The sequence below is a fragment of the Bubalus kerabau genome, chromosome 2 (genome assembly GCF_029407905.1).
Source record: "Bubalus kerabau isolate K-KA32 ecotype Philippines breed swamp buffalo chromosome 2, PCC_UOA_SB_1v2, whole genome shotgun sequence".
NCBI classification, from domain to species: Eukaryota; Metazoa; Chordata; class Mammalia; order Artiodactyla; family Bovidae; genus Bubalus; species Bubalus kerabau.
Genome location: NC_073625.1, coordinates 104,886,254 through 104,912,578, shown reverse-complemented (window position 1 = coordinate 104,912,578; position 26,325 = coordinate 104,886,254). Strand labels below are relative to the sequence as shown.

The following is a 26,325-nucleotide window of genomic DNA, read 5'->3' as shown; positions in this document are numbered from 1 at the left end:
AATATTTTGTCTGTATTTTTCAATATGTATATGTGCTTTTTAAAAAAATTAAAATTTTTGTATTATTCCTCACTGCTGTAATAAACCTGTTCATTGTATAAAACTTGGAATATACAGACTTTTACAAAGTAGAAATCTAAAACCACCTATAATTGTACTATCCAGATACAGTGTCAATGACACACATATCTATACAACTTCATTTTATATTGTCTGATGACAGGTGATAAGAGGCTGTTTATCCTGAAAAACAGTTTTTGCTGAGCATAAAGGCTTAAATATTCTATGAATATTATCACTCATCAACTCTATTTTGATGAGGTAGTAAAAGAGTTTTTGTACCTTCTTGACTTTTTTTATTTTTTACCTGCTATCAGCTTCTCTGCATCAGGCAGATGTGCAAACTGTCTTTTACTCTTCATTCCTGTCTTTATAGGTGGAACTTGAAATCTGCAACAATAAAAAATTAATTTTCTGTTTAATTATAATCATCACTAAATGAGCTGAATTGTAGTATCTTAGAAAATAAAATTTAAATGGACTTTAAAATCATACCCTTTTTGTGCAATATTCTGTATGTCTTTATATGAAAAACCACATAAAATAAACATTTCAAAAAAAACACCAAAAGGAAGTAAAGGATGCTTCCAGGATGATGGAGTGAGAACTCTGGCAACTATTCTGCAAAATCAAACATATAGCTGGAGGGGATGGGGGGGAACTGTCAAATACAATCATCTCAATTGACTGGAAATTGACCATAGGCATACAATAAAATGAGAAGTATTTCATCAGGAAAATCTACTGAATCTGGGTATGAACATCAGAAGTCTGTGACATTCTTTCCTGGGCCTGCTCCCATTACTCATTCTTCCCCACAAGTCAGGTCAGTGTAGTAGTTCTGCAAAGGTGGAACAGGCCATGAAAACTAGCAGTGAGGCTGACAGAGCAGAGCTGAGTTGATTCAGAGTGGAAAACAGAAAACCTATCCCAGGAGGCAATGGCACCCCACTCCAGTACTCTTGCCTGGCAAATCCCATGGACAGAGGAGCCTGGTGGGCTGCAGTCCATGGGGTCACAAAGAGTCGGACACGACTGAGCGACTTCACTTTCACTTTTCACTTTCATGCATTGGAGAAGGAAATCGCAACCCACTCCAGTATTCTTGCCTGGAGAATCCCAGGGACAGGGGAGCCTGGTGGGCTGCCGTCTATGTGGTTGCAGAGTCAGACACGACTGAAGCGACTTAGCAGCAGCAGCATCCCAGGAGTGAAGGGAAAATTTCGGAAGCTATCCAAGCAAGTGTGAGGTTGAAATCTCTATTAGTACAAGAACAAGCAGACTGTCAAATTAGTAGGGGACTTAACAGAGAGATTGTAGAGAAGAGGCAGCCACAGATCAACTTAATACACTCTTCATGTAATCCTAGATAAACAGGGGCTACAAGCATGTGCAAGAGAGATTGGAGAAATCCCAAACTATCCACACACTCCTGGTATCAAGGAAATTAACATGCAGGAAGTCTTGTTCAGGCTTCAGAAGCAGGATAGCAGGCCCCTGATTTTGCTTCTAACCTGCCTGGACACTGACCAAATTCCGTGCTTGCCTGCAAGAACAGAGAGTCAGGCAGCACTTCAGATAAGAAAGGGAGTGGGTCTTGGAACTCTTGAGTACCTGGAGGTTTGACCAACTGCAGCAAGGTTTGACAAAATCCTGACTCACAATATAAAACAAACAGCATTGTAACAATGTTAAAGTAAAACCAGAGGTGAATTTTTGCATGCAAACGGATGATATCAGTCTGCAGTCTGGGATTATAAGTGGGAGCCCCAGAAACTGCAATTTGAGGTCTTATCCATGGAGTGGATGTACTGCCCAGGACCTTTTCCCAACTGGGACTCCAAATAGCTGTCACATGGGATTTCTTAGGGCTGTTTTTAAGTCTACATGTTGGTCAGGCTTCCCTGGTGAAGAATCCAACTGCAGTACAGGAGATCTGGGTTTGATTCCTGTTTGGGAAGATCCCTTGGAGAAGGGAATGGCTACTCACTCCAGTATTCTTACCTGGAAAACCCCATGGACAGAGGAGCCAAACAGGCTCAGTCCATGGGGTCGCAGAGTCAGACACGACTAAGCACACACATGTGCACATTGGTTGGCCCAATTTGGTGATGTATGTGCTGTACTTTTCACTATTGTTTCTATTTCTCTTTTCTTTTAATGACTGTATGTTGAAATTAAGTCAACTAATCCTCAATTATATATTGAAATTGTTTATTGTGTGTAACAAGTGACTTTTGTTAACAAGTCCTCCAAACCTGAAACAAAAGTAATACTTTCAGCAAGACACCTGGATGGAAATACAAGAAGTCTCAAGGGAACACAAAAACAGGGACAAATTTTAAAATGACCTGAATTTTGAATGCACTACCCAATCTATACACAAATCTGTCAGCAGAAGCGGAAAGCCTTAGTGGCTCTCTATATTTAAACACAATTTCTGACTAATTGTTGACTGATACAAGGGGTGACACAGGAAACTAGCCTTAAAAACAAACAACAACAATGATAATAAATGGAGCAAAGATCATTGTTTCCACACACTACAGGACAAACATATTTCACAGATTTACTCTAGGCAAATTCTAAAGAAAAATCAGGAATGACAAGTTTTAGGGATAGGAAGGATGCCATCAGAATCCACAGCTGCTATAATATGTTATCTAAGTTTCCAATTTTCAAAAAAAATATGAAACATAAAAAGAAATAGGAAAATGTGACTCATAATAAGAAGAGACAAAGCAAGCAAGAGAGTCTTTCATGATTCCAAGATACTAGATTTAGCAAAGACATCAAAGCAGTTATTTAAAATATCTTCAATGAACTAATGAGAACAATGCTCAAAGAATTAAGGGAAAGTATGATGATAGTGACTCATATAAACAAGTAAAGAATCTCAACAGAGAATCTTAACAAGTAACTTTTTTTAATAAAAAAAACCCCTGACATTCTGAAGTTGAAAACTATAATCACCAAAATAAAAAATTCAGTAGAGGGGTACAAAAGAAGATTCAAAATGGCAGAGAAAGAATCAGGGAACTAAAGACAGATGAATAAAACTTATCCAATTTGAAGAACAGAAACAAAACCGTTTGAAGAAAATAAACAAGAGACTCAGAGACCTGTGTGTCAGCATTAAGTGAATCAAAATACATGTAATGAGAGTATCAGAAGGAAAAGGGAGGCAGAAAAATATGTAAATACTGGTCAAATTTTTCAAAATTTGAGGACAAGGTACAAATCAAAGAAGAGTAATGAATCCCAAATAAGATAAAGACAAGAGATTCAGACTTAGACACATTAAAGTGAAATTGATACACACATAGAACAAACATATATATGTACCATACATATAAAACACATATGAGACATATATATATATATATATATATATATATAAAGGCAGGGGAGAGATAATGGAGCTAGGATGGAACAAAGGTTCACTATTTTAGCAGAATTAAGTTAGTAATCTGAAGTGTACAGTGAGAGGTTCTGATGTACACTGTAATCCCTCATGCAATCCTTTAAAAACACTCAACTACATTTTTAAATCAAGAGGAACTGAAGTGGTATCCTAAAAAGTATTTATTTGACACATAAAGGGGGAGCAGAGGAACAAAAATATATATGAGATACAGAGAAAACAAAATGGCTATTTGTAAATCCAAGTTATCTCCAATTAATTTGTAAATTTCCAATTAAAATGTAAATATATATTGTAAATACAATAAATATAAATAAGTTAAACACAGAGATTGTCAAACTGGATAAAAATAGACCCAACTATACTCTGTCCACAAGAGACACACAACTTAGATACAAAAAGACAAAGAAGCTGAAAGTAAAAGAATGGACATATACAATATGCAGACAGTCATCACAAGAAAACTAGAGTTCCTATACTACTATCAGCTGAAACAGACTTTAAGGTAAGAAATATTCCTAGAGATTAAGATATGTTCATAATGATAAAAGAGTCAATACATGAGGAAGAGGAACTAAAGAGCCTCCTGATGAGGGTAAAAGAGGACAGTGAAAAAGCTAGCTTAAAACTTTCAAAAAACTAAGCTCATGACATCAGGTCCCATCACTTCATGGCAAATGGGAAAAAGTAGAAGCAATAACAGATTTTATTTTCTTGGGCTCCAAAATCATTGCAGACAGTGATTCAGCCATGAAATTAAAAGATGCTTGCTCCTTGGAAGGAAAGCTCTGAAAAACCCAGACAGTGTATTAAAAGGCAGAGACATCACTTTACTGACAAAAGTCCATTACGGTCAAAGCTATGGTTTTTCCAGTAGTCATGTATGGATCTGAGAGCTGACCATAAAGAAGAGTGAGTGCTGAAGAACTGATGCTTTTGAACTGTGGTACTGGAGAGTCCCTTGGACTGCAAGGAGATCAAACCAGTCAATTTTAAAGAAAATCAACCCTGAATTTCATTGGAAGGACTGATGCTGAAGCTGAAACTCCAATACTTTAGCCACCTGATACGAAGAGCTGACTCACTGAAAAAGGCCCTGATGCTGGGAAAGACTGAAGGCCAAAGGAGAAGGGGATGGCAGATGATGACATGCTGCTGCTGCTGCTAAGTCACTTCAGTTGTGTCCGACTCTGTGTGACCCTATAGACGGCAGCCCACCAGGCACCCCCGTCCCTGGGATTCTCCAGGCAAGAACACTGGAGTGGGTTGCCATTTCCTTCTCCAATGCATGAAAGTGAAAAGTGAAAGTGAAGCCGCTCAGTCGTGTCCAACCCTCAGCGACCCCATGGACTGCAGCCTTCCAGGCTCCTCCATCCACGGGATTCTCCAGGCAAGAGTACTGGAGTGGGGTGCCATTGCCTTCTCTCTTCTCCATGGTTAGACATTAATAGCATCACCGATTCAATGGTCATGAATTTGAGCAAATTCCAGGAGATAACAGAGCATAGAGGAGCCTGGCGTGCTGCAGTCCATGGGGTTGCAAACAGTCAGACACGACTTGGCAATTGAACAACAAAACATACTGATGCCAATTATACCAAAGGAAAAAAAGTTCACAAGCATACAAGGGAAAAAAATGAAGGAAATATCTCAGAATAATTTTCTCTGGTTGATAAGAAAACAAGGAATTTCACTTTTCTTCTTTGTATAATTTTCTATTTTCAAATTTTAAAAAATTCCTAAAATTTATAAAAATTGAAATTACATAAAAAATTAAATATCAAGTTTAAGTTGACATACAGAGTGAAGTAAGTTAGAAAGAGAAAGACTAATACTGTATAATACCACTTATATGTAGAATCTAGAAAAATGGTACAGATGAACTTATTTGTAAAGCAGAGATAGGTCACAGATGTAGAAAACAATCTTATAGTTACCATGGGGGTAAGAGGGTGAAATAAACAGGGAGGTTGGGATTGACAAATAAACATTACTATGTATAAAATAAATAACTAATAAGAACATACTATATAACCTGAGGAACTCTACTCAGTGCTCTGTGGTGACCTAAATGGGAAGGAAATCTAAAAAAGAGATAATATATGTATATGTATAACTGATTTTCTTTGCTATACCGCAGAAACTAATACAACATTGTAAAGCAACTATACTGCAATAAAAATTATTTGTTAAAAAAATTTAATATGATAAATTGCATAATTTGAAAAACTATTATAATTTATTCAAAATTATTTCATTTTATTTTACACTGAAGGCAATGTTCATATTCTAGGAAGAAAACATTTAGTCTTTATCCATTTAAAAAAAATCTTGAGATATAATTGACATCTAACTGTATGAATTTATCCAGTTTTATTTATTCATATACTTGAATGAATTTAAAGTATACAATGTGTTAATTAATACACTAATATACTGCAATATGATTACCACTGTAGCACTAGCTAACACCTCCATCACATCCCATAATTATCATTTCTTTTTGTGGTGAGAACATTTAACATCTAGTTTCTTAGCAACTTTTAAGTATATAATATAGTATTATTAACTATATAATTATAATCAGAATGCTAAGTATCTGTCCTTAAAGGTCCCAATTTCCTCTTTTGCTAACATTATTTTCAAAAAAATAACAACCCTCTCACTCTAAGTAATTCAAATAGTTTTGGTGCATATTTCTACATGCAAACACAGTAAAATTCAATAAACTAGCACTTTGCAGTCCAAAAGTCTTAATGGCTTGCACCTAGCTAATCAAAAATGATCTGGAGAGTCTCAGTGATTAGTATCTGTGGCGGCTCATGCCACAATCTCAGAAGCGGATTTTTCAGGCAGTTTTGGGCAACAGATTGGAATAAGATAAAGTGAAAAAATAAAGAGTAAATTAACTTGGTACATTAGTCATAAAAGACTAGACTACTGTATCAATAAGCAAACCTCAAAGTCTCAGTGCTTACAAGAACAAGGGTTTATGTCTTGTTTAAATATAAATGAACAATGTGGGTTTGCAAAAGCCTTAGCTCCACACTGTTCTAACATAGGGACATATGCTAATAAGGGCTCCACCATCCTAGGACAGGAAGATGGCAAATAGGGTACCAGCTCTAAGGGCTCCCCTCTAGAAACGACACACATCATTTTGTTCACATTTCACTGTATTAGAACATAACCAAGATAGAATATATGTTCAGCCATATCTCAACAAGTTAAGAGAAGTGAAATTATATAGATTGTGTTTCACCACAATGAAATCAACCTACAGATCAATAACAGGAAGACAGCACAAAAATCTCCAAACATTTGGATACTAAAAAACACATATCTAAATAATCCACGGATAAAAGAGAAAGCCTCAAGGGATATAAAAAAGTATACTGAACTGAATGAAAATGAAAACACAATAAATCAACATCTGTGGGTCACAAGAAACAAGAACAAGAAAGCTAAGAAACAAATTTATAGCACTAAATGAACACATTAGGAAAGAAGAAAAGTAATAATCTCATTGTCCAACTCAAAAACTTAGAAGAGGAAGAGCAAAATAAACCCAACATGAGCAAAAAAGTATATATATAATAAAGATTACATATAGAACAGAAATCAATGAAACAGAAAAACAAAAACAATTAGAGTATCAATGAAAAAAGAGATGATTATTTTAAAATTATCAGTGAAACTAGAAAACCTCTAAAAAGACTGACAAAGGAAAAAAAAAAAAAAAAGCCTGGCGCAAGGGGCTACTGTCAATCCTCTCAAACCCTGCTGCTGGGGAATTCTCTGGCAGTTCAGTGGTTAAAATTTCAAGCTTTCACTGCCAAGGTTGTGGGTTCAATCCCTGGTCCAGGAACTAAGATCCCACAAGCCACACAACCGAGGAGGTTGTCTTATATAGTTCACCCCAAAACAATTAAAATAGTAACATCAAAGATCATTGATCACAGATCACCATAACAAATATAATATTGAAAAAGTTCCAAACTGTGACACAGAAATGCAAAGTGAGCAAATGTTGTTGGAAAAATGATACTGATAGGCTTGCTCAACGTAGGGTTCGTACAAAACTTCAATTTGTAAAAAATGTAGTATCTGTGAAATGCAAACAAGTAAAATGCAATAAAACAAGGTATGGCTATATTCTAAAATTCAGATTTACACAGAAGGGCCCTTTTCATGATAAAAACCCTCAGTGAGGAGGCAAGAATGCAGAGAAACTGTATCTCTCACACTTTGCTAGTGGGAATGTACAATGGTATAGCATTCTAGAAAAGCTTGGCAGTTCTGTAAAACTAAACATGCAACTATCAGATGACCCAGCAACTGCACTCCTGGGCATATATCCCAGAGGAAAACTTAAGTTCACACAAACACCTGTACATCGATGTTTACAGCAGCTGTATTTATCATAATCAAAAACTGGAAACAGCCCAGGTGTTCTTCAATGGATGAATGGTGAACTCATCCATACCATGGAATGTTACTTGGCATTAAAAAGGAATGAACTATTGGTACAGAAAACAAAATGAATGGATCTCCAGGGAAATATGATAAGTAAAAACAGCCAACATAAAGTGTTACATAACTATACTATTCCCTTTATATAATATTCTTGAAACGACACAGTTACAGAAATAGAAAACAGATTAGCAGTTGCCAGGGGTTAAGTAGGGGCAAGGGGAAGAAAGAAAATGATTGTGTCTATAAAAGGGTTGTAACCTATAAAAAAAGATGTTTCTAGTGATAGAAATGTTCTAAAACTTGACCTTATCACTATCAATATGCTAGCTATGACACTGTACTACAGTTTTGCAGGATGTTACCATTAGGGAAAACTTTTTAAAGCGTACAGAATCTCTCATTATTTCTTAGAACCATGTGAATCTAAAGTTATCTTGGGACTTTTCTGGTGGTCCAATGGCTAAGACTTGACCTTCCAGTGCAGAGGGTGTGGGTTCAAGCTCTTCATTAAGGGAATGAGGTCCCTGAAGTGCAGCCAAAAAAAAAATTTTTTTAAGGAAAAATAGTATTTATCTCAAACTACAAGTGGAAAAAAAAAGAGGAAAAAAAGGAAAAGTTAGTAGGGATAGAACGAAGGTGTTAATTCTACCTAAGAGGGGGAAATGTTTAAAGTACTTATAATGCTGGTTCAGATGTCAGTGGGCTTCCCTGGTGGCTCAGACAGTAAAGAATCTGCCTGCAATGCAGAAGACCTGGGTTTAATCCCTGGGTCGGGAAGAACCCCTTGGAGAAGGGAATGGCTATCCACTCCAGCAATCTTGCCTGGAGAATGCCATGGACAGAAGAGTCTGGTGGGCTATAGCCCTTAGAGTTGCAAAGAGTTGGACATGACTGAGTGACTAACACTTTCACACACTTTTTTCCAGATGTCAATACTCCATACCTTTATTTTTACTGACTATCATTAGGCCATTTTACTACTTTACTACTTATTACTAAGTAACATCTTGAGCAGAGAAAAAATGCAATTAAAATAATGTAATGACTGAGAAAAGTATGACTACAGTCACAGAAGCTCACTCTGGTAGTTTGACATGAAGTTTTTGAAGGACTAACATGCTATTTATTGAATCTCTTTCTGCTCACTCATAAAGTATTAAATCCAAGTCCCAAAACTTTATGAAAGATGAACTACAGTAAATCCCAGTTTCTCCCACCAACCCAAGCCCAAGTTTAGACAGATAAGCTTCCTTGTCTTCAACCTATCCTTCCACAGAGGGTAAAACTCTTCAAGAGACATGGCTTTATAAAGAGTTCTCAGTTCTAATTTCTACAAATTCAAGGCACCATCCTCTACCCCAGTGTGGCCATTAAACCTTTGGCTACTGAGACTAACGAACTCCTTAGGGCTGCTTTGGCATACATTCATATGCTCACAAATCTGATAATCAGTTCCCTCTTCTCCTTTAGCCCATAGGTATTTCCCTTGCTACCTGTAAGCCCAGAAAAGCATTTGATTACAAATATGTTTGTAACATTTCATCCAGAATTTCGAGGTACTTTGTAGCAAAAGAGCTTTTAAGTTAGATAGTCCTCTCCATACTGTCAAAAGTGTTAGTTCCTATTCTTTATAATTAAGTCTAAAAGTGTTCAGAGACATAGATATTTCAAACAATATCTTCAATTAAAATTTTTAATTTCCTAAAATATGCTTTAATGCAACAGAAATTGGAAAATGAGCTTAATCTTTTCAATTTCCAAAGTGAAAATCCAAAATATCATTTTAGCTTGAAAAAAAGTCAAGATATGTTGTAAAGGACAATGTATTATAGGAAGCCTCTTCTCCACAGTTGCCAGAGTATGTTATAAACATACTAATTAATCCTCTTGGGCATTTTAAAACAATTTTTACAGGGAAACATTAATTAATCATCATGATGTACATATAGACCAGGACTGTGGCAAGTTTCATCCCCCACAAGTGGAGAAGTTCACCTGTGAATAACAATACTGTGATCACACCATAAGTCAAGGACAAAGCACACAAGAAAGACTTCGATTTCCTGTACAATCAGAAAAACTAGACCATGACCTAGAAAAAAATCAAATCCAAATATTTTTACTAAAACATAAGAGAAGGCAATGGCACCCCACTCCAGTACTCTTGCCTGGAAAATCCCATGGACAGAGGAGCCTGGTGGGCTGCAGTCCACGGGGTCACTAAGAGCCGGACACGACTGAGCGACTTCACTTTCACTTTTCATTTTCATGCACTGGAGAAGGAAATGGCAACCCACTCCAGTCTTCTTGCCTGGAGAATCCCAGGGACGGGGAGCCTGGTGGGCTGCCGTCTCTGGGGTCGCACAGAGTCGAACACGACTGAAGTGACTTAGCAGCAGCAGCAGCAGCAGCAGGCATACTATTTATTTGTACATGGGCTTCCCTGTGGCTCAGTGGTAAAGAATCTGCCTGTGATGCAGGACACAAAAAGACACAGGTTTCATCCCTGGGTCGGAAAGAGCCCCTGGAAGAGGGCATGGCAACCCACTCTAGTATTCTTGCCTTGAGAATCCCACAGACAGAGGGGCCTGACAGGCTATAGTCCGTGGGGCGTCAAAGTGTCAGACAAAACTGAAACAGCTTAGCATGCATGCATATACAAGTGACAAATATTTTTATTTTTTTCATTTCTCTTTATTTATATTTAACTGCATGTTTCCATTTTAGACAGCACTGTAAAAAGTGAAGAAATTAATTGTCAAGTTCATGCTTTCTCCTACTTCCTTGCTGGGTTTACATGTACCTTGCCTTTTTTCCCCCCTAAGACCCTTATGATTTGGGGTTTTTTTTATTATTATTATTATTTTTACTTTACAATATTGTATTGGTTTTGCCATACATCAACATGCATCCGCCACGGGTGTACACGTGTTCCCCATCCTGAACCCCCCTCCCACCTCCCTCCCCATATCATCCCTCTGGGTCATCCCAGTGCACCAGCCCCAAGCTTCCTGTATCCTCATTCGAACCTGGACTGGCGATTCGTTTCTTATATGATATTATACATGTTTTAATGCCATTCTCCCAAATCATTCCCCCCCCACCACAGAGTCCAAAAGACTGTCCTATACACCTGTGTCTCTTTTGCTGTCTCACATACAGGGTTGTCGTTACCATCTTTCTAAATTCCATATATATGCATTAGTATACTGTATTGGTGTTTTTCTTTCTGGCTTACTTCACTCTGTATAATAGGCTCCAGTTTCATCCACCTCATTAGAACTGATTCAAATGTATTCTTTTTAATAGCTGAGTAATATTTTATTGTGTATATGTACCACCGCTTTCTTATCCATTCATCTGCTGATGGACATCTAGGTTGCTTCCATGTCCTGGCTATTATAAACAGTGCTGCGATGAACACTGGGGTACACGTGTCTCTTTCAATTCTGGTTTCCTCGGTGTGTATGCCCAGCAGTGGGATTGCTGGGTCGTATGGCAGTTCTATTTCCGGTTTTTTAAGGAATCTCCACACTGTTCTCCATAGTGGCTGTACTAGTTTGCATTCCCACCAACAGTGTAAGAGGGTTCCCTTTTCTCCACATCCTCTCCGGCATTTATTGCTTGTAGACTTTTGGATCGCTGCCATTCTGACTGGTGTGAAATGGTACCTCATTGTGGTTTTGATTTGCATTTCTCTGATAATGAGTGATGTTGAGCATCTTTTCATGTGTTTGTTAGCCATCTGTATGTCTTCTTTGGAGAAATGTCTGTTTAGTTCTTTGGCCCATTTTTTGACTGGGTCATTTATTTTTCTGGAATTGAGCTGCAGGAGTTGCTTGTATATTTTTGAGATTAGTTGTTTGTCAGTTGCTTCTTTTGCTATTATTTTCTCCCATTCTGAAGGCTGTCTTTTCACCTTGCTTATAGTTTCTTTTGTTGTGCAGAAGCTTTTAATTTTAATTAGATCCCATTTGTTTATAAAATTGACAAACCATTAGCCAGACTCATCAAGACACAAAGGGAGAAAAATCAAATCAATAAAATTAGAAATGAAAATGGAGAGATCACAACAGACAACACACAAACACAAAGGATCATAAGAGACTACTATCAGCAATTATATGCCAATAAAATGGACAACGTGGAAGAAATAGACAAATTCTTAGAAAAGTACAACTTTCCAAAACTGAACCAGGAAGAAATAGAAAACCTTAACCGACCCATCACAAGCACGGACAAATATTTTTAAATGCAAACTTAATAGTAATGAAATACCAAGGTACAAAAGACTGTTTAATATTATAGTAAGTACTTAACCCAAAGCATTAATACCTGTATTAAAAAAAAATCCCGTAAAGGATGTCATCTTATAAACCTACATAACAGAAAATCTCTTTTTATACTCCCAATAGCTGCAAGCTCTGCATCACTAAGAGGTTTTACTAAATAAATGTTTCTGCTGCAGAGCTCTGTATGCTTTTCCTCTGGGACCTAATCCATGGGGAATACACCATTACTTTAGTCAGGAAAGAAAATAAGGGTTTTGACTTGGGTTTTTTCTTTCCTTTGGCTATATTTCTAAGAATTTTTAAAAATAATTTCATTTATTTCTTATTTTGGCTATGCTGGGTCTTCGCTGCTATGTGGGCTTTTCTCTAGTTGTGGAGAGTGAGGGCTACTCTCTGGTTGCAGTGTGCAGGTTTCTCGTTGTGGCGGCTTCTCTTATTGCAGAGCAAGGGTTCTAGGGCACATGGGCTCAGTAATTGTGGCTCTCAGGCTCTAGAGCACAGGCTCAACAGTTGTGGCGCGTGGGCACAGTTGTTGCTCTGCGGCATGTGAGACCTTCCTGGACCAGGGATCGAAACCATCTCTGCTGCACTGGCAGGTAGCTTCTTGACCACTGAGCCACCAGGGAAGCCCTTTGCTATGTATTTTTCCTGTTAAAGGGCAAAGCACAAATATTTACTTGCTATTAACTTCATTTTAAATTTAATTTCTTCATTTCACATAATTTTTACTGTTAATTAGGATTTAAAAATTAATGATAAAACTCATCCCCCACATACTAGGATTAAATACTTTCATTTTAAAATTAAAAAAATTAAACAAATAAAACAAGATTCCTATGTTTGTAAGATGGAAATCAAAAATTGGTAGCTGGTGATTTCAGTATCTATTGCTGTGGTGATTTAAAGTCCTATTATCAGAAAGACACTTAATAGCCAGATTGTTAAGTAGCATAAGAACAGATAGATAGGGCCTAAAAGAAATCAACCTGGGGTTGGGGAAGGGGAGACAATAAACTTTGGTTCACTTTAGTGTATCCTCTTGTTTTCACCATTTTTTTTCTTTTGGTGTGGGGAAGCAGCAAGACAATTTTCCAATATGACAAATACTATGTCTCCTTATCTAGAACTTTTCAGTCTTTTTACCACTGGGACAATGTTAAGGGAAGGTGTTCCCCATGTAACATACTTTCTTTCAGGACTGTAAATTATGAGCGCTTGCTAGCCATAACCCTCTTCCGTGATTCAACACATACTCTTTCGTGATTGAAGACATAGCTGCAATGCTATGGCCCAATGTCTAATTTTACAAGTGAAGCACCTGAGGCCAAACAGGTTAAGCAACATAGTCAAGAGCACTACACAGTGAGATCACCAGGGGCAGAGCACACACTCTACCCGAGGTGTTTTCTTCCTGATCTCCAATCTGTTCAATTGTATCACGTTACTCTCTAAACTCACTGCAGTTAGCACGCCAAGTTTCCACTGCAGGGGGCACAGGTTTGATCCCTGGTTGGGAAACTAAGAAACCACATGCCATAGCTTGCCCCAAACCACCCCCCCCAATTTTTTTCAATAAGGTAAAATTAAACATAAATTCAGTACAGTTAGATCAACACAGGTAGTCAAGCCAGAATACACGAGGTATTCCACATGAGTGAATGTTTCAGATTCCTGGGGCTTAACTCTCTACCTACCAAAACTTTATAGAGCGAACAATCTTCTTTTGTAGAAACTTTCCCAAAGTGAAAAGGCCCAAATCTAGATTCCTCAGATGTTCTGGTGAAAGAGTTCTGTGCTCATGCTCAGTCACTTCAGTCATGTCTGACTCTTTGCAATGCCATGGACTGTAGCCCGCCAGGCTCCTCTTTCCACGGGATTCTCCAGGCAGGAATTCTGGAGTGGGTTGCCGTTCCCTTCTCCAGGGGATCTTCCTGACCCAGGGGTTGAACCTGTGTCTCCTGCGTCTCCTGTACTGCAGGCAGATTCTTTACAACTGAGCCACTGAGGAAGCTCAGACACCCTTCTAATTCTTTGCTAACTACCAGGTCATGTGCCTCATGAATATCTTCCTGTTACGCTCTTGGTCTTCCTTGTGTTAATTCTGGATCCCTCAGTGAACCTCGCCATCTTACTGCACTCATTCTGATAGGGACAGAGTAAAGGGACAAAGTAGGTGATTAAAACATTAATCCCACTAGGGGATTGTAAGTAGGAAAAACATGGGAGACCCTTTAAGTTAATGATTACCCAGGAAAGTAGGTCTGCTTAACCACAAAACCAAGCAGGCTTGTTTGGCAACAAGACAATGCAATGGAAGCATGAGACAAGCCCCAAACAATAAAACCATGACAGCATGAGACCCACATCCTGCTCAGTGAGCTCAGTAAGTCAAGACATGCTCTCAGCACACATACTACTAGGAAACAATAATTTGTTGACCTAGCTTTACCATGTAGGGACAGAAAAACTCCCCTGCCCAACCTGGAGGAGGAGCTGATGATGGAAGTATGACGTCCATTCAAGAATGACAAAGAAGGTCTTTTCCCCCCTCCCCACTTTTCCTCTATAAAACTATAGCCCAGTAAGTTCTCGAGGTGGCACCCTCTCGCCCGCCTGCCTATAAGCTTCACAAGTGTTCCTAGTCTAATAAATCACTTCTTATCTATCACTTTGCCTCTCACTGAATTCTTTCTGCACTGAGACATAAAGGACTGGAGCTCTTCAGAGTCCCCACCCCCACGCCACCCAAAGCACCACCCAATGGTTTCACATTTCAATTCAACCCCTACTTTATTGCCAGGAGAACATGAAAATGGCAACATGAAGTGAGTGGTGGAAGCATATGGATTTAAAATGGCAGAGGGGAAAAAATGTACTATTTATTTTCCAGACGTCTTAACCTTCATTTTGAACAGTTACAGTGCTATATTAGAGTCAATGATCTGCACAGACCTTTGGCTGTCACATTGAGAGGCTCAGGCTCCTAAACTCCTTGAGTGGCTCCTGTCATCTCTTGCTACTGACCATATGTTATCGCCAAATAATTCAGGTCTCAAATAATCTATTCAACTACCCAACGGGAATCTTCTTATTTAGGCTTATAAAGAAAAATCAATAATAAAGAAATCCCATATGAAGGCTTAGGGACTCTCCTCTTACAAGATCCATCAGTGTGAACTCTCATTTAGGTATTCAGGTTCTTTTTTGTTTCTATTTGCTTCTAAGTTGTTGACAGTTCTGGTTTCTGGATAGGTGACCTTTGGAAAGGTCAGTAAAACTTCTGAGATGTCATTTGTCATTGTTTAGTCACTAAGTTGTGTCCGACTCTTTGTGACCATGGACTGTAGCACACTAGGCTCCGCCATCCTCTACTATCTCCTGGAGTTTCTTCAAATTCATGTCCATTGAGTCAGTAATGCTATCTAGCCATCTCATCCTCTGCCATCCCCTTCTCCTTTTGTCTTCAGTCTTTCCCAGCATCAGGGTCTTTTCCAATGAGTCGGCTCTTCATATCAGGTGGCCAAAGTATTGGAGCTTCAGCTTCACTATCAGTTCTTTCAATGAATATTCAGGGTTGATTTCCTCTAGAATTGACTGGTTTGATCTCCATGCTGTCCAGGGGACTCTCTCAATAGTCTTCTCCAGAACCACAGTTCAAAAGCATCAATTTTTTGGCACCTTCTTTTGGTCCACCCTCACATCCATACATAACTGGAAAAACTTTAATTTTGACTATATGGATCTTCATCAGCAAAGTGATGTCTCTGCTTTTTAATACACTGTCTAGGTCTGTCATAGTTAGAAAGTTCAGTTCTAAGCCAGCTTTTCCACTCTATTCTTTCACCTTCATCAAGAGGCTCTTTAGTTTCTCTTACCTCTCTTGGCATTAGAGTTGTATCATCTGAGGTTGTTGATGTAACTCCCATCAATCTTGATTCCAGCTTGTGATTCCTCCAGCCTGGCATTTCATATGATGTACTTGGCATAGAAGTTAAATAAGCAAGGTGACAATATACAGCCTTGTCTTACTCCTGTCCCAATTTTGAACCAGTCCACTGTTTCATGTCCAGTTCTAACTGTTGCTTCTTGACCTGCATACAGGTTTCTCAGGAGACAGGTAAGGTGATCAAATTTTCCACAGTTTATTGTGATGCACACAGTCAAAGGCTTTAGCATTGTCAATGAAGCAGAAATAGATATTTTTCTGGAATTCCCTTGATTTGTCTATGATCCAATGAATGTTGGCAATTTGATCTCTGGTTCTTCTGCCTCTTTGAAACCCAGCTTGTATATCTGGAAGTTCTCAGTAGACATACCACTGAAGCCTAGCTTGAAGAATTTTATGTATAACCTTGCTAACATGTGAACTGAGTACAATTGTATGGTAGTTTAAACATTCTTTGGCATTGCCCTTCTTTGGGATTGGAATCAAAACTTATCTTTTCCAGTCCTGTGGCCACTGCTGAGTTTTCCAAATCTGCAGACATACTGAGTGCAGCACTTTAATAGCATCATCTTTTAGGATTTTAAATAGCTCAGCTGGAATTCTGTTTGCTTCTTATGATGGTTCTGGTTTCTGGAAAGTGACCTTTGGAAAGGTCAGTAAAATTTCTGAGATGTTATATTTGTCTCTAAATCTATTTCATGTGAATTCATATAAAAATTCCTCAAAGTAAAGTGTTCACAATCATCATAGAGACTTAAATTGGCCGAAGTGGACATTCAGCACTAAATCAGTGCTTCTAAAACTTGAATGTACAAACAAATTACCTGGAAATCTTGTGAAAATGTCAATTCTGTTCCAGTAAGTGCAAGGTTGGGCCCATGACTCTGCATTTCTAATCAAGTGTTGCCAAGTCTGCTGGGTCAATATACTAACGAGTAGTAAAGCTCAGAACAAAGCTCTATTTTTCTCTTTCCTTCTATTTCTAAATCCTCTCATTCATTTGCTTTTTTCTTTTCTTGCTTTACCCTTTTTGATGCTTTAGGTCTGTCATGGTAACTATTTAGCCCTTGGAGTTATAAAGGCTTTCCAAACAATAACGTAAACTATAAAACCCAATGCAGAAAGGAAAAAATACTACAACAGTCAAACTTTCTCAAAATGTGATCAAAACAACGTAATCAACATAGAGGACATATTTTTTTAGGATGTGCACTTATTTGCATATTTCTTAGCAACCAAATATTTTCCTTAGGGATATGGTTCAAAAAATCTTAAGTTTTCCAATAGGAAGGAAGAATGTGTTATTAATGTTAAGATTCAACAGCATTCAATAAATGAGCTGCTAATTATAAACAGAATGATGGTGCTTAAACTGATCCTTATACCTATTAATGTCTTTTTAGACTACTCTAAAATTTTGAGAAATTCTGTTCCCAAGTATGCCTGATCAAGAGATGAGCTTTCTTAATGAACTACTATTGGAACTATATATGCCTTAGAATCGTATATAAATTTCACTTACAGTGGCATTACACCAGATTGTATCAAATGGCTCATAACTGTCATAGGATTTAGCATGAGTCCGTTAAAACAATAACTGCAAGCATTCACATGGTAACAGAAATGTTGTTCTTACAAAGACTGCGCTCCTAATCAAGAAGCAGGAATCTCATTTTACAGTAGGGAAACCTGAAGCATATCCAGGATATGCAACCAGGTGAGCACAGTGCAAACAGAATATGAAACTTCCAGTTTTAAAACCTATCTTAAAATCATTATACACTACAGGCCAAACATTGTTAAACTTCCTTTTAGGGTCAGGAACCAATTCTTTCAATCAAATTTATGTAAAATAGCTGGCTTCTCAGTAACACTGAGAACTATAGTTTCTGTGTAATATTAGTCTCTTGCCAATATAAGGAGCAACAATGTAAGTGGAATCCATTTCTGTGGTGCAGATTTCTCCCAGGGAAACTGAAGCAGGCGGTTCCAACTCCATCAAACCAGACAACAGTGCCTTCTAGTGGCAAAGCAGAGTATAATCAAAAATGTCTTTGGGGCTCTAGATTAAAACTTAAATATCTAAAATGTAGACGCTAATAAGAAAATATTATAAATACTATAAAGAAATCTTGCATTTAATGTTAAAATTAAGATATAAGAAAGAAAATAAATTACCCAAAAGCTCCAGTCACCACTCCAATTATATATATTTGGCCCTGTTTTTTAGCTGACACTATATCCCTCTCATCCACAAGTGGAGTAGGATTTTCCTCTAATTCTTCCTTAACTCAGCGGCAAAGCTTGAATTCCTTTCGTTTCTTACCTGGAAATAAGTATCAAACAATTTAAATTACGTACTGAGAAATGCTCATTTTAAAAAGAAAACAATAAATGCCCAAAATACACAAATTATTGTGAAAAGGACAATATTTATGATTTTAGAAAACAGTAATTAATATGTTTTTGCTTCTCCAGTTCATATATTCATACACACATCATATATTTTCCAACTACTACTATTTATTAGGTAATTTAGTTTCTACTGGAGACTCAAAAATGAGTAAAACACAAAGTCCTTAGCCTCCAGAAGTTCAGTCAGCTACAGTAACAATTAGACAGTAAAAATAATAATAATAATAAATACAATGTAATGAAAGTAACCATTGGTTCAACCTCTTTGGAGAATAATTTGCAATGCAATTGGTTTGAAATGGGTATAAATGTACTACAATTCAGCAATTTAATGTGCACATGAGGTCAACAATGTTTCTAATACAAAGAAAGTGGAAACAACCTTACTGCCCATTGGTAAGGAAACTGGTAAATTAACTCTGATTTATACAAACAATGAAAGAAATAAATGAATGCGGTATCTCAACCAGGCACTACCCTCAATGTATAGAGTGCTTATGTGCACACGCTACTCATGTCCTACTCTTTTGCGACCCCATGGACTGTAGACTGCCAGGCTCCTCTGTCCATGGGATTTTCCAGGCGAGAATACTGGAGTGGATTGTCATTTCCAACTCCAGGGTATCTTCCCAACTCAGGGATTGAACCGGTGTCTCCTGCATCTCCTGCATTGGCAGACAGATTCTTGACCACCACCAGCACCACCTCAGGGCTTAGGGAAAAGATTATATCCAGTGCAAGATAGGGGCCCATGAGGTGGCCACTCATGAAAGCAGTCACCATGGAGCTAAAAAAAGAGAGAAAAGGGAGGTGAAGTGGCATCTGTTATAAGAGCACAAAGCTCACCAGGACTCTTAGATAGCACTGCCACTACTGCAGCCACAACCTATGCCTCTTTGAACAAAAATGCTGATCCTCAGGGTTACAGGGAAAAGCACCCACAGAACCCACATAGCACAGCAAAGGGTAATTCAAACTCAACTTACATGGGTGGGACGGAGGCAGAAGAGAGAGTGGATACATGTGTACATATAGCTGATTCACCCTGTTGTACAGCAGAAACTAGCAAAACTAATACAACATTGTAAAGCAATTATACTCCTATTTTTTTTTTAAATGAGCTCTGACTTAAAAAATAATAAACTTAAGCTTGAGTTCCCTAAGTTCTATGAAGTAAACACTGCCATGGGTGAAGCCCCAAACCCTGGTGATACTGATTTGAGGTTCTCTGGAGGAAGAAATTTATAAATATAAATAGAGAGGACCCCCTCTACCCAAAGTACATTCACTAACCACCAAAAAAAGAGAGAGAAAGAGAGAAACACAGATGTATACAGGAAGAAGTAACAAGTACACAAAATAATTGAAACAGAAGTCCACAATTTGACTTAGTTGGAAATCCAAAACGTATTAAAATAATTTCTACAATAAAATTCTACAGCATAGAGTTTTTAAATATATACAACTATTTTTTATTGAAACATAGTTAATTTGCATTATTGTGTGAGTTTCAGGTATAAGGCAAAATGATTCAGTTATATATCTATATTCTTTTTCAGATTCCTTTCCATTATTGGCTATTATAAAATACTGAATAAAAGTCCGTTGTGCTATACTGTAGATCCTTTTTGTTTATCAATTTTATATATAGCAGCATGCATATGTTAATCCCAACCTTCTAATTTATCTCTTCCTACATCCCCACCCTGCTCTCCCCTTTGGTAACCATAAGATCGTTTTCTATTTCTGTGAGTCTATTTCTGTTTTGTAAATAAATTCATTTTTTTTCTTTTAGATTCCACATATAAGGGGCATTGTATGATTTTTGTCTTTTTCTGTCTGATTTAATTTAATATGATGATCTCTAGGTACATCCATGTTGCTGCAAATGGCATTATTTCATTCTTTTCCATGTCTGAGTAGTACATTGTATACATGTACCGCTTCTTCCTTATCCATTTATCTGGACATTTAGGATGTTCCCGTGTCTTGGCTGTTGTAAACAGTGCTGCTATGAACACTGGGGTGCATGTATCTTTTCGAATTAGAGTTTTCTCCAAATATATGCCCATGAGTGGGATTTACAGCATAGGTTTTGAATGAACTTCATACCTGCTAAAATGCACTGAGTGGCAAATCTTCATGGCTTTAGTCAATACTGGGCTCAAACTACAGTTATTCCTGAAGAGTTAAAGAACTAAATCTAAACAAGCTACTCTCTATAATCTTAGGGAAATACTCAACATAAAATGGGCAACAAATATGTATATCTCACCTTAACTACCAGAACTACCTTGCCTAAATTCTCCCTGATCACAGAACACATTGTCCTAAAATATCATGCAGTAGCAAAGGATGCTCTGATCCAATGAGTAATAAATCTAAATCAAGTCTTAGGAGCTTGCAAAATGGCTTTTATAAAGGTGAGACCATCTGGACTACCCTCAACTCTAGTTAAAACAGTTAACATAGCTCAATGTAAAATAAAACAAGGCCTTCAAAGATTGAGATTTATTATATAAGACCCAATTACTGAAAGAGGAATTATCCTTATTGTTTCTGTACTTAGCAGCCCAGTGTGGCCTGGTAAAGATGGAATGAAGAATAGTGCCTCACAGTTGATGAGTGTATCTCTGATGCTATAGTCCTACCCATGAAGGTCCCTCTATCCAATACTATTAAAATTACTGACACCATCCAATCAGAAACTGATAAATATTCTGATGCTGTAAGTTTGATAAACATGTTCTGTTCAGTGACCTCTTGGTCACAGTTTGCCTTCACCTCCAGGGGGTCACGATATACCTCTACCTGGCTACACACAGGGTATCTCAAAAGCCTTGCCACTCTATACAGCCTTTACAGGTAACTGTATCCAAGTCTCTTCCAGAGCACAGGATTGATGTTACATTCTCCTCTAAGGTCATTCTTTTGACACACTCCTTCAGGACATACAAATACTCATGAAAAGAAGATGGGTCATTGCTCCACACATAGTATAAGGCCTGCTACTTTGGTTAAATTCCTGAAAACTATTTGGTAAACCAAGGGCAACTCCATCCCTGATAATGTCAAGAAACAACATTAAAACAAGTCCAACAGGGAACTATATTAAATATCCTGTGATAAATCATAATGGAAAAGAGTATAAAAAATGTAACTGAATCACTTTGCTGTACAGCAGAAATTAACACAACACTGTAAATCAAGTATACATGAAGAAAATAAGTTAAATTTAAAAAAAAACCCACAAATCCAACATCTTTTAGGTCCTTTTGGATTCTGGAGGTGATGTATTAGCTGTCCACAAATTCTACTTAAGCCTGTTTATGCTGTTACTTGCAGGTCAGTCCACCCTGAACAGGGCTCCCTCTCAAAAAAGATTCTGAAAGTTGTCAAAATTATAATATAACAGACACTCCCAGTAGTGCTACTTCCTCCCCCAAACCACCCCCAAACACACACACAAGCACATACACAGACACACAAAGAATCCTTCACTGTAGATACTTTAGCAGCCTCTCTTCATGACTCCCGGAGTCTCTGAACCACTCATGATGCCTCTAAGTTGTCCACAGGCTTCTAATGCAACAAACTATCTCTTTACCCCGACACAATATGTCATTTGAACAGCAATGACTGACAGCACACTGGACGCCCCTAGAAGCAGAGGCTCTTAAGCTCTGAACCTACCCTCCACACCCAGCTGCCCTCCCGGCAGCAGGACCTCGCAAGCTCAGCACAGCCACCGTGTTGGTCTCCTTGTTGCAGGACAGAATCAAATCTGGGCCTTCCAACATATCCCACCTACTGGCAGGCATGGCCTCCCCTGTTCTCACTCCTTTGTCATTTGTCATGGGACAAGAAGAGGTCACCCCTCTCTCACACCCTTTGAATACCTGGAGACCAATTTGGATTTAACTGAGTGAAAAGCAGTAGGCACTCAACACTTTAAACTCCTATTGTTAGTCTGATGGACAAACCTGCTGTTTGGTGGACAGCATCAATACCCCTCCACATGCTGGAGCTCACTGGAGACCACCGCTTTTCATCCTTTACCCAGGATGTCCCTGATGCAGGAAAGGACCCAGAGGTCAGCAAAACTGACTGAACTGCCCACAGTTATCTTAACCCTGAATACTCCAGCCAACAACTGGCTTTATCTGCACATTTTTACAGACTCTTGGGCCATGCCTAACAGTGGCACCATTTGGAATAAAGAACTCTGGAACTCTCTTGTTTTCAGATACTCAAAATATAAATCAAGGTCACAAGTGTCGATACATATACTAAAGCCACAATAAAAGGCCTCGCCAGAACACTCTTTATCCCCATCAAGAGTTCCAGACATTCCTAACAGTGGCCAAGGTACTCATTTTATTCCTCAAAATACACATCACTGGACTCCTGAACAAGGTATTCAATGGCACTTTTATTTTCCTTACTGACTTCAGTCTCTAGGCCTCATACAAGAGCCAGGATGGCTTACTTAAGTTCAAAATTCAACTAAGTGAAAAATGGTACATTTCAGTCATCAGTCAGATATCAAGTGTAAATTATAATGAGTCTCATTCAATCTTTTCATGTTAGCCTGAAGACAGTTTTAAACCTCACCCCTCCTTCTTCCTCCCTGTCTCTCAAATGCACAAGTTGGTAAAAAAAAAAAGTCTGGGTGCCCTTTCTTTTGGTGTGGATGCCAGAGTCAAACAAAGCAACAATCTGTGCACAGGCAGGAACCCTTGACCCCACCCCCTAACTGCCACAAAAGCCCAGAGCCAGCCTCATTCCCTTGTCCTTCCAAGTCACCTTGGATCTGCTTAAGAAGACTGTCCTGTTCTTCCCTCTTTGCTATGAACTATGTCCTTCACTAAGTAATAAGCCTTTATATATAAGTAATAAACCTCTTCATGGGGTGTGTGTGTCGGGGGTGTGTGTGTGTGTGTGTGTGTGTGTGTGTGCTCATCAGTTTCCATCTCCAAATCAAATGTTGAGTAAGAGTCCATTCTGGCTTTACCAAGTGGCCACAATAGAATCTTAGGTATCAGCTGCGAGGTCATTGGCAGTCAGTTAACCTCTCTAAGCTTCCTTGGTGGTTCAGATGGTAAAGAAACTGCCTGCAATGCAGGAGACCCCGGTTTGATCCCTGGGTCGGGAGGATCCCTTGGAGTAAGAAACTGCAACCCACTCCAGTATTCTTGCCTGTGAAATCCCATGGACAGAGGAGCCTGGCCGGCTACAGTCCGTGGGATCGCAAAGAGTCGGACACGAATGAGCGACTAACACTTTCACTTTCACCTAACTTCTGTAAATCTGCTTTCTCCACTCTACAGTCGGGGCAACAACTCTCTGTAGTCTAGACAATAAGCTCATTGAGAACAGGGATCATGTTTGTGTTGCTCACCATTTATGCCAAACACGCAGTACCTGGAACATAGTTTAATGAATGACTGCTTCTGCTACTGCTAAGTCTCTTCAGTCGTGTCTGACTCTGCGACCCCATAGACAGCAGCCCACCAGGCTCTGCCATCCCTGGGGTTCTCCAGGCAAGAACACTGGAGTGGGTTGCCATTTCCTTCTCCAATGCATGAAAGTGAAAAGTGAAAGTGAAGTCGCTCAGTCGTGTCCGACTCTTAGCGACCCCATTGACTGCAGCCTACCAGGCTCCTCTGCCCATGGGATTTTCCAGGCAAGAGTACTGGAGTGGGGTGCCATCGCCTTCTCCAGAATGACTGCTTGGGCTCATGAATATCTTACCTGGTCTATTTCACCGTAAGGTTCTGAGAATCAGTTGAAATACCAAGTCCACTCATTTGTTCATCCAACAATTATTTGAATGCCTCTAACGTTTTGTAAACTGTAAAATGCTCTCGATTAAAAGGTATTGCTCTGTGATTATCTTAAAGTAAAATACATACATACACACAACCAGTGTAAAAGCAATGAGGACAGTGTTCAGAAATGCAAGTACTCCTGCAACAAAAGTGGGCTTTCACCCTTAAGATTAATCAGCAAGTCCTTCCGTTAATCAGATAAGGTAGTAAACAAATAACCAAGATAGTTGAAACCTAAAACGTGGTTCACACCACACCGTGATTTAAACTATCTAGAGTTCTGAGCTGGAGAAGGCAATGGCACCCCACTCCAGTACTCTTGCCTGGAAAATCCCATGGACGGAGGAGTCTGGTAGGCTGCAGTCCATGGGGTCGCGAAAAGTCGGACACGACTGAGCGACTTCACTTTCACTTTTTACTTTCATGCATTGGAGAAGGAAATGGCAACCCACTCCAGTGTTCTTGCCTGGAGAATCCCAGGGACGGCGGAGCCTGGTGGGCTGCCGTCTATGGGGTCGCACAGAGTCGGACACGACTGAAGCGACTTAGCAGCAGCAGCAGCAGAGTTCTGAGCCCTTTAATCAAGAGCTGAGAGTTAAGGGAACGTCGTGAGGCTGGATCATCCTGATACGGGATCAGAATCACGACAGCGGGACCTGAGGTTTGGATTAGGACATTTCAGGACCCAATGCCACACTCCACGCCCCCGAGAAGCCAGTCTTCTCCCCTAGAAAAGCAGACCTCGCCCATCGCCCAGAGGGAAAGGCTCCGGGAAGCACAGGAAACCGTTTCCTCGGTAACAACTTTGCAAATTACTCCAATGAGCAACAAGAAAAAGAAAGGGGAAAAGAGGAAATAATTTTCACAATCTGAGAGGGTTTTAACAACCTTCGCGAAGAGAACTGCCAGGTAAAGCACTCGCTTGGGAACTCGTCCCAGAACAGCGCCGCTTACCTGGCAGACAGTCAGGGCGCCTTCCATCGCGGATCCCTCCGCCGCCGAGTACCGCGCACGCGCGCCCCGCGGGGTTGGGGCGGCCAGGCGCGCGCCCCACGCCCTCTCCCGCCGCGCGCTCTGGGATCCCGGCCCCGGGAGTCTCGCACGCCAGCTCTCCGAGAGGCACCTTAGGTGTCCTCGGGGCGTCTGGCGCCCTCTGGGGGCCGCTCAGGACTCCCAGCCTCCACCCCGACTCCCGTCCCTCAGGATGTACTGTTGTTAGGCAGCAGGCTGAGTCAACCTTTGGGTGTCTTGAGCGTGACGGCGGCGTAAACTTTGCCAAGCGTGGCTGAGAAACACCATAGCTGTGGTTTCTCTTCCATAAAAATACCCAAGAGGACTTCAAAGTGTATTGACAGGTGCCCCGTGGGGACTTGTCAGAGACATTTGGAAGAAGATTCTAGTTGGCTTGAGAGAGATGACCTCTTCCAAACTGGTTTACCAACTCGTGTATGAGAATCAAGGCTTAACGCAGAAAGGTTTTTGGTGGCCACGCGCTCACGGGAACTGGATCTGGAGAAGCTGTTTCTTTGGAGGCAAATCCATGCGAGGTCCAGAACACTGGACTGTCCGTTGCTGCGTGTCACTACCTTACTTCACAGTATGGACTCACTGTCATCTGTGAGTCATTGCAACTCAAGTGTGTCAGGACAACTCACCGTTTTGTGACACTGAACACTTTATTCCATGAGAAAGCCTTCAGAAGCATCCTAGTTCTGGAAATGAATGCAGTGTTTTGGACCCTCTCCCAGGGTCACTGTTGGTGGCAACCTCAAGGATAATTAAAGCCGGATGTTGGTGGCTGTATTAAAGAGGAGATGTAACTTTTTTTGATGTTTGAATGGTTTATTTATTGCTTTCCAGGTTACAGTGGTAAAGAATCCA

The 26,325-nt window shown here is 39.4% G+C and overlaps 1 protein-coding gene across 2 annotated transcripts in view; it reads right to left on the bottom strand.

Moving 5' to 3' along the window:
* GRAMD1C (GRAM domain containing 1C) overlaps nt 1–25,570 on the bottom strand; it is a 98,970-nt gene extending 73,400 nt beyond the window's left edge. Inside the window, exons 1-3 of one of the 2 annotated variants that reach the window (XM_055568214.1) lie at nt 25,399–25,570; nt 18,377–18,524; nt 368–450 (exon numbers count right to left, since the gene is read on the bottom strand). The gene's annotated coding sequence lies outside the window, so the exon portion shown is untranslated. The remainder of the gene's footprint in view (nt 1–367; nt 451–18,376; nt 18,525–25,398) is intronic. The other variant, XM_055568213.1, reaches the window with a different exon arrangement.
* Nucleotides 25,571–26,325: the final 755 nt, after the last annotated feature.